Below are 8354 nucleotides of genomic sequence, written 5' to 3' on the forward strand. Positions count from 1 at the left end.
GAATTCTCTGGAGAATCGTCTCGCCTCAAGGGTAGTAGGGCTGAGTCGAAGTACCTGGATCTGTACATGAAAAACATGCGCAAAAGTGCATGAATACACCACAGCGTTACTCAATAAGTGCCAAGCCTAACCTCGATCGGGTAGTGACGAGGAAAGTCAGAGCCCTACTGAGTTCAGATAAAAAACAAGGTATAATAGTATTATAGATTAAGACGGTATAATTAAATGCTAACAGTATGAAGTAATACAGGATAATAAGAATAACAATTACTATAATAGAGACAAAAATAATCACAGAAGGGATACAACTCAACATAGAGATAACAACCGGGGATTTCCTAGGATACCGTCCTGTAGTCCCAAATATAAATATCCAGTGGATCTCCCAGGTGTCGTCCTGTAGTCCAACTCATAGTGTGCGGGGATTTCCCGAAATACCGATCCGTAGTCCCAAATGTAAATATCCAGTAGTGGGGAAATCTACTGGGTGCAGTCCCGTAGTTCTAATATAAAAGTGCAGGGGGATATCCCGGAATACAAATTCGTTGTCCCAAAGTAAACATGTAGGGGGATCTCCTGGGATACCGTCCCATATTCCCAAAGTAAACATGCAGGGGGATCTCTCGGGATACCATCCCGTAGTCCCAAAGTAAACACACAACAGCAATACGAAGAATACTCAATTCAATTCAAATTTTATACCAAGGTAAAATAGGTATTTCTAACATAGCATGCTGTACAGAATCCAAATAAGGCAGTTTGAGCAAGTAAAACAATTAAGTTAATTAGACATGCTTCCCTAAGCTAACAGTAGGCTTAAATTGCAAGTAGTATAAACAGAAAAAAGAAACACAATTATAGTTAATTAATGAAAACAGGATTTCAACAATTAGCACAAGTACGCACTCGTTACCTCACGTACAAGGCATTTCAAATATCAACAATACCAAATCCTAAGGGGAGTTCCCCCACACAAGGTTAGGCAAGCCACTTACCTCGAACCGGCTCAAATAATCAACCCGAAATCACGCTCTTTCTACGAGTACTTGACTCCAAATGACCCAAATCTAGTCAAATCAATTGCACAATGTAAATATAACTTCAAGTAACTGATTCCACTAATTCATTCTAAGCTAATACGCGAAATAAGGAAAAATGATCAAAACGCCCCCAGGCCCACGTCTTGGAATCGGGTAAAATTTACAAACTCGGAAACCTCACACTCTCACGAGTTCAGTCATACAAAAAGTACCAAAATCGGACCTCAACTGATCCCTCAAATCGCCACTCAAAACTCTCCAATTAACCAAACCCTAACCCCCAATTTACCATTGATTTCTCCCTTTAATTTCATGCTAACAATGATAAATATCACCATAATAACGAGCTTAGGAACCAAAGACCTTACCTCAATGAATCCCTCTGAAAATCTCCCTTGAAATTGCTCCCAAAAGCTTTTTTTCGTTCGAAATATTATGAAAAATAGCCCAAATTCGCGAAGAGCGAAATATATATGTTCTGACCCAGTAAAACCGCATCTGCGGTCCAATCACCGCACCTGTGGTCCCAGGTGCACATTTGCGGTTCTTCACGTATTCGCTAGCCACCGCACCTGCGATGACCTTCTCACACCTGCGCCTTCGCAGATGCGCCAAAATTTCCGCATCTGCGGCTCCAGCCTTTCTTCCTCTTGGACGCATCTGCGACTTCACTTTCACTTCTACGGGCTCGCACCTGCGGTCCCCAAGCCACAGGTGCAGTTATGACAGCCAACTCAGCAGCTTCAGATGTAAATTTCCAACTCCAAATGTCTCGTTAACCATCTGAAATCATCCTGAGGCCCCCGAGACCTCAACCAAAAGCACGAACAAGTCATATACCACTATCCAAACTTATACCAATCCTCAAAACACCTAAAACAACATCAAAGCATCGAATCAACCATGGATTAAAGCCTAAGAACTCCAAAAAACTCTCAAATTACGCTTTCGATCAAAAAATATATCAAACCTCGTCCGAATGACCTAAAATTTTGCACACACGTCATATTCAACACTACGGAGCTACTCCAACTTCCATAATTCCATTCTGACCCTTAGATCAAAATCTCACTATCGAACCAGAAACTTCAAAAATTCAACTTTTGGCATTTCAAGCCTAAATAAGCTACAGACCTCCAAAACACAATCCGAACACTCCCCTAAGCCCGAAATCACCCAACGGAGCTAAGGAACTGACAGAATTCCATTCTAAGGCCGTCTTCACACTGCTCCGACTACGGTCCATTTTTTAAAGCTTAAACTTTCATTTAGGGACTAAGTGTCCCAAAACTCTCCGAAACTCTAAATAAACCTTCTCGGCCACTCATAATAGTAGAAACAAATATAGGGAATGCAATTAATAAGGGATCGGGGCATTAATTCTTAAAATGACCGGCTGGGTCATTGCATCCTCCTACACTTAAATATTTGTTCGTCCTCGAACGAGCATAGAGACATACCTAGAGTAATGAAAAGATGAAGGAAACGACTGCGCATATCCTGCTCGATCTCCCAGGTCTCCTCCTCGACCGGCTGAGCCCGCCACTAAACCTTCACTGATGCAATGTTCTTTGACCTCACCTTTCAAACCTGCCTGTCCAATATTGCCACTGGCTCCACATAAGATAGATCCTTGTCCAACTGGACTGAACTAAAATCCAACACATGTGACGGATCACCGTGATACTTCCGGAGCATCGAAACATGAAATACTGGATGAACTCCTGCCAAGCTAGAAGGTAAGGCAAGTTCATAAACAACCTCCCCAACACGTCGAAATATCTAAAAGGGACCAATAAACCTTGGACTCAATTTCCCTTTCTTTCCAAATCTCATAACACCCTTCATAGGCAAAACCCAAAGCAGAACCCGCTCTCCAACCATATAGGAAACATCATGAACCTTTCGGTCTGTGTAACTCTTCTGTATGGACTGGGCTGTATGGAGTCTATCCTGAAACACCTTAACCTTCTCCAAAGCATCCTGAACGAATTCAATGCCTAATAATCTAGCCTCACCTGGCTCAAACCAACCCATCAGGGATCTACACTGCCAACCATATAAAGCCTTGTACAGTGCCATCTGAATGCTGGACTGATAGTTGTTGTTGTAGAAAAACTTCGCCAGTGGCAAGAACTAATCCCAAGAACCTTCAAAATCCATCACACACGCATGGAGCATGTCCTCAAGAATCTGAATAGTACACTCGAACTGTACTCAACTCCACCCGAGTGCCCAACTCATGCTGTACGGCCCTCCAAAACCGTGATGTGAACTGAGTACCTCTATCTGAAATGATAGAAATTAGAATACCATGCAGACGAACAATCTCCCGGATATAAATCTCCGCCAGTTGCTCCGAAGAATAGGTAGTACACACAGGAATAAAGTGTGTGGACTTGGTCAGCGGATCCACAATCACCCAAATGGCATCAAACTTTCTCAAAGTCCATGGGAATCCAACTACGAAGTCCATGGTGATCCTCTCTTACTTCCACTCCGGAATCTCTATCTGCTGAAGCAACCCACCCGGTCTCTGGTGCTCATACTTCACCTGTTCAAAATTGAGGAACCGAGCTACAAAACCAGTTATATCTTTCTTCATACGCCTCCACCAATAGTGCTGCCTTAAATCCTGGTACATCTTCACGGCACCCGGATGAATGGAATAATGCGAACTATGGGCCTCTTCTAGAATCAACTCCCGAAGCCCATCAACATTGGGTACACAAATCCGACCATGCATCCGCAATAACCCGTTACCACCAATAGTCACATATCTGGCATCACCGTGCTAAACCTTGCCCTTGAGGACAAGCAAATGAGGGTCAAAAAACTAACACTCCCGGATACGATCAAACAAGAAAGACCAGGAAACCACACAAACTAGAACCCAACTAGGCCTTGAAAGATCCAATCTCACAAACTGGCTAGCAAAGGCCTAAACATCCATCGCCATGGGCCTCTCCGCTGCTGGTAAATAAGCTAAAATCCCCAAACTCTCTGCCCGACAACTCAAAGCATCGACCACCATATTGCCTTTGCCTAGGTGATATAAAATAGTGATATCATAGTCCTTCAGCAGCTCTAACCACCTCCTATGGCGCAAATTAAGGTCCTTTTGCTTGAACAGATGCTGCAAACTCCGGTGATCAGTATAGATCTCACAAGGCACACCGTAAAAATAATGACGCCAGATATTTAAGGTGTGAACAATAGCAGCTAACTCGAGATCATGGACAGGATAATTCTTCTCATGTACCTTCAATTGTCTGGACGCGTAGGCAATCACCCTACCGTCCTACATCATTACCGCTCCAAGGCCAATCCTCGAGGCATCACAATAGACAGTATACAACCCCGAACCTGTAGGCAATATCAAAACAGGGGTTGTAGTCAAAGCTATCTTGAGCTTCTGAAAGCTTGCCTCACACTCTTCCGTCCACTGGAACGGAGCACCCTTTTAGGTCAGCCTGGTCATAGGGCTGATATAGATGAAAACCCCTCAACAAATCAACGGTAATAACCCGCCAAGCCAAGAAAACTATGGATCTGTGTAGTTGAGGATGGTCTAGGCTAGCTTTGCAATGCTTCCACTTTCTTTGAATCCACCTGAATACCCTCACTCGATCTGAACATATGCCCAAGTCCAAAATTATCCTGCAGTCCCAGGTGCGCATCTGCGGTTCTTCACTTATTCGCCAGCCACCGCACCTGCGATGACCTTTTCGCACCTGCGCCTTTGCAGATGCGACAAATTTTTTCATCTGCAGCTCCATCCTTTCTTCCTCTTAGCTGCATCTGCGGCTTCACTTTTGCTTCTACGGGCTCGTGCTTGCGGTCCCCAAGCCGCAGGTGCGGTTATGACAGCAAACTCAACAGCTTCAACAGCAAATTTCCAACTCCAAACTTCCCGTTAACCATGCAAAATCATCCCGAGGCCCCCATGAACTTAACCAAAAGCACTAACAAGTCATATACACTATCCAAACTTATACCAATCCTCAAAACACCTAAAAAACATCGAAACATCGAATTAACCATGGATTCAAGCCTAAGAACTCCAAAAAACTCTCAAATTACGCTTTTGATCAAAAAGTCTATCAAACCTTGTCCGAATGACCTGATATTTTGCACATACGTCACATTCAACACTACGGAGCTACTCCACTTTCCGGAATTCCATTTCGACCCTTAGATCAAAATCTCACTATCAAACCGGAAACTTCAAAAATTCAACTTTCGGCATTTCAAGCCTAAATAAGCTGCGGACCACCAAAACACAATCCGAACATGCCCATAATCTTGAAATCACCAACGGATCTAACAGAACCGACAGAATTCCATTCTGAGGCCGTATTCATACTACTCCAACTACGGTCCAATTTCTAAACCTTAAACTCTCATTTAGGGACTAAGTATCCCAAAACTTTCCGAAACTCCAAATAAACCTTCCCGGCAACTCACAATAGTAGAAACAAATACGGGGAATTTAGTTAATAGGGGATATGGGCGTTAATTCTTAAAACGACCGGCAAGGTCATTACACTATGGGACAATATCTCGGGAGATCCCCTTGCATGTTTACTTTGGGACTACAAATCGATATTCCGGGATATCCCCTTGTACATTTATATTTGGGACTGCGAGATGACATCCCGGGAGATTTCCCTGTACTGGATATTTAATTTGGGACTACGGATTGGTGTTCCGGGAGATTCCCCTGCATATTTATGATTCGGACTACGGGACGCTATCTCGGGAGATCTTTTGCACATTTACGTTTGGGACTACAGGACGATATCCTGGGAGATGCCCTATTGCTATCTCTATGTTCTAAGTTGTTTCTTTCTGTGACTTTATTCTTTATTGATTGTTAGTATCTTAATTGTACTGTCATATTTCATACTGCTTATCCTGTTATATATATAACCAGTAGGGCTCAAACCTTCCTCGTCACTACTCGACCAAGGTTAGGCTTAGCACTTACTGGGTACCGCTGTGGTGTACTCATGCCCTTTTATGCACATGTTTTTCATGTGCAGATCCAGGTTCTTATGCTCAGTCATTCTATTAGTGAGGCGGGAAATATCAGAGACTTCGAGGTATATCTGCAGCGTCCGCAGACCTAGAAGTCCCTTTCTATTCTCCCCATTAGCTTTAGTCTTCCTGTATTTACATTTGATTAGACATTCTGGAGTTAGAACACTATGTAGTTTTCTATAGCTTGTGATTTCATGAGATTCCGGGTTTTGGGAATTTTTGATTCAGTATTAGGAGTGTGAATTGTATATGTCGAGCGACATTTTAAACTTTTTTATTATGTTTTTACTCGTAACTTGCCAGTTTCATATTTCATTTCATTTTTCCACAATTTGTTAGGCTTACCTAGTTGTAGAGACTAGGTGCCGTCATGACAGGTCATGGAGGGAGAACTTGGTTTGTGACAGTTCAACATTATGCTTGTTGATTATTGCATACACAATATATATATATATATATATATATATATATATATATATATATATATATATATATATATATATGATTACTTTTGGTCCTAATTTCTCTATTTTTTATTTTTTCTCCTTAGAGAAAATGGAAATGGATTCAAAAGGAGATGTCGCTTGGGTAACCAAGACACAGTAAGGCTAGAGGCAAAGTCATGCTGTAAAAGTATATTACATGTAAAGGTTCAAATATCAGGGATAGTTTATGGTATTTGAACTAGTAAAGGTTCAAACACCAAAAATCATTCCTGGAGTTTGAACTCATCAAATCTTTGAAATCAAATATTGATCACTGGAGTTATTTTATGTGTTAGGCTGGAGTTGTTCTGTGTATTAGTTAGGGGCATAGGAAACATGGGGATTTGGGGGAAGAGGAATGAGGAGAGTAGCATAAAATATTATTTTTCTAAAAATATTTTTTTCTTTTTAACAAAATATTAGAAAATATTTTTCAGTAAAAGATTTTCACTCACCAACCAAACAAGAAAAATTGAGTGCTAAAACCACTCATTTTCAAGAAAACTATGTTTCAGAAAATATTCACCAAATACACCCTAAATCTCTAGTTTTCTTCTGTAGTTTGGGATATTATACTTCCCTGCTTCACTTGAAACCTCATGTATGGAATGCTTTTTATGGCGAAACTCTATATACAAGCGTTCAACACTTTGCTTGTTAATATTGCATACACAATATATATGATTACTTTTGGTACTAATTTCTTTATTTCTTCCTTTTTTCTCCTAAAAGCTATTGGAAAAGGGTTCAAAAGGAGATGTCGATTGGGTGACCAAGTGTAACGACCTGACCGGTCATTTTGAGCTCTAGCTCGTTGTTCGGTGCTTTGAGGCCATGGGCAGCTTCACTTCAGATATTAGGACTTGTGCGCATGGTTGAATTGAATTTTGGAAAGTTCAGAGTTGATTTGGAAAGAAAATTCTTATTTTAAAAGCTTTAAGTTGGAAGAATAGACTAAGATTGGATTTTTGGGTAAACGACCTCGGAATCGGGATTTGAAGGTTCCAACATGTTCGGATCGTGGTTTTGGATTACCCGGGAAGTGCATTTCAATGTTATCGATGTCCATTTGGGATTCCAAGTCCGGTAATAGCTCTATATGGTAATTTTGGTATCGAGAGCACGTCCAAAAGTGGATTCGGAGGTCCGTAGGTCATTTTGGGGTCATTTGGCGAAAGTTAGAAATTTGAAGGTTTTTGAGAAGTTTGACCGAGAGTGAAATTTTTGATATCAGGGCCGGATTCCAATTCTGGAAGTTGTAGTAGGTCCTTAATGTCGAATATGTCTTGTGTACAAAATTTTAGGTGAATCGGACATGATTTGATAGGTTTCGGCATCGAATGTAGAAGTTTGAAGTTCTAACGAATTAGGGTGTGATTCATGATGTTATTTGATGTGATTTGAGGCCTCAAACAGGCCCGTATTATGTTGAGGGACTGGTTTGTGTGATTGGATGGGATCCCGAGGGTCTTGGGTGTTTTTCGGGCTATTTTGGAACTGCTGATATCTGGTATCTGGTTTCCTTCTTCGCGAGCGCGAAGAGAGTTCCACATTCGCGAAGAGGAAATTTGAGGCTGCTGGATTTTTGTCGCGACCCGAATTTCCCACCCTCGGGAGTCGTGATGGCACCTACTAATGTGAGCTAGGCAAGCCAATCCTTTAAACTAATTACTCCATTATCTAATTAATTCTTTTAACAGGTATAAAGCGATAACGTATAAACAGCGGAATATTTAATTAAACGGAAGAAAAACAATAAAATATCTGAATCTGTAGCTATTAGAAC

This window comes from Nicotiana sylvestris, chromosome 11 (assembly GCF_000393655.2).
Source record: "Nicotiana sylvestris chromosome 11, ASM39365v2, whole genome shotgun sequence".
Lineage (NCBI taxonomy): Eukaryota > Viridiplantae > Streptophyta > Magnoliopsida > Solanales > Solanaceae > Nicotiana > Nicotiana sylvestris.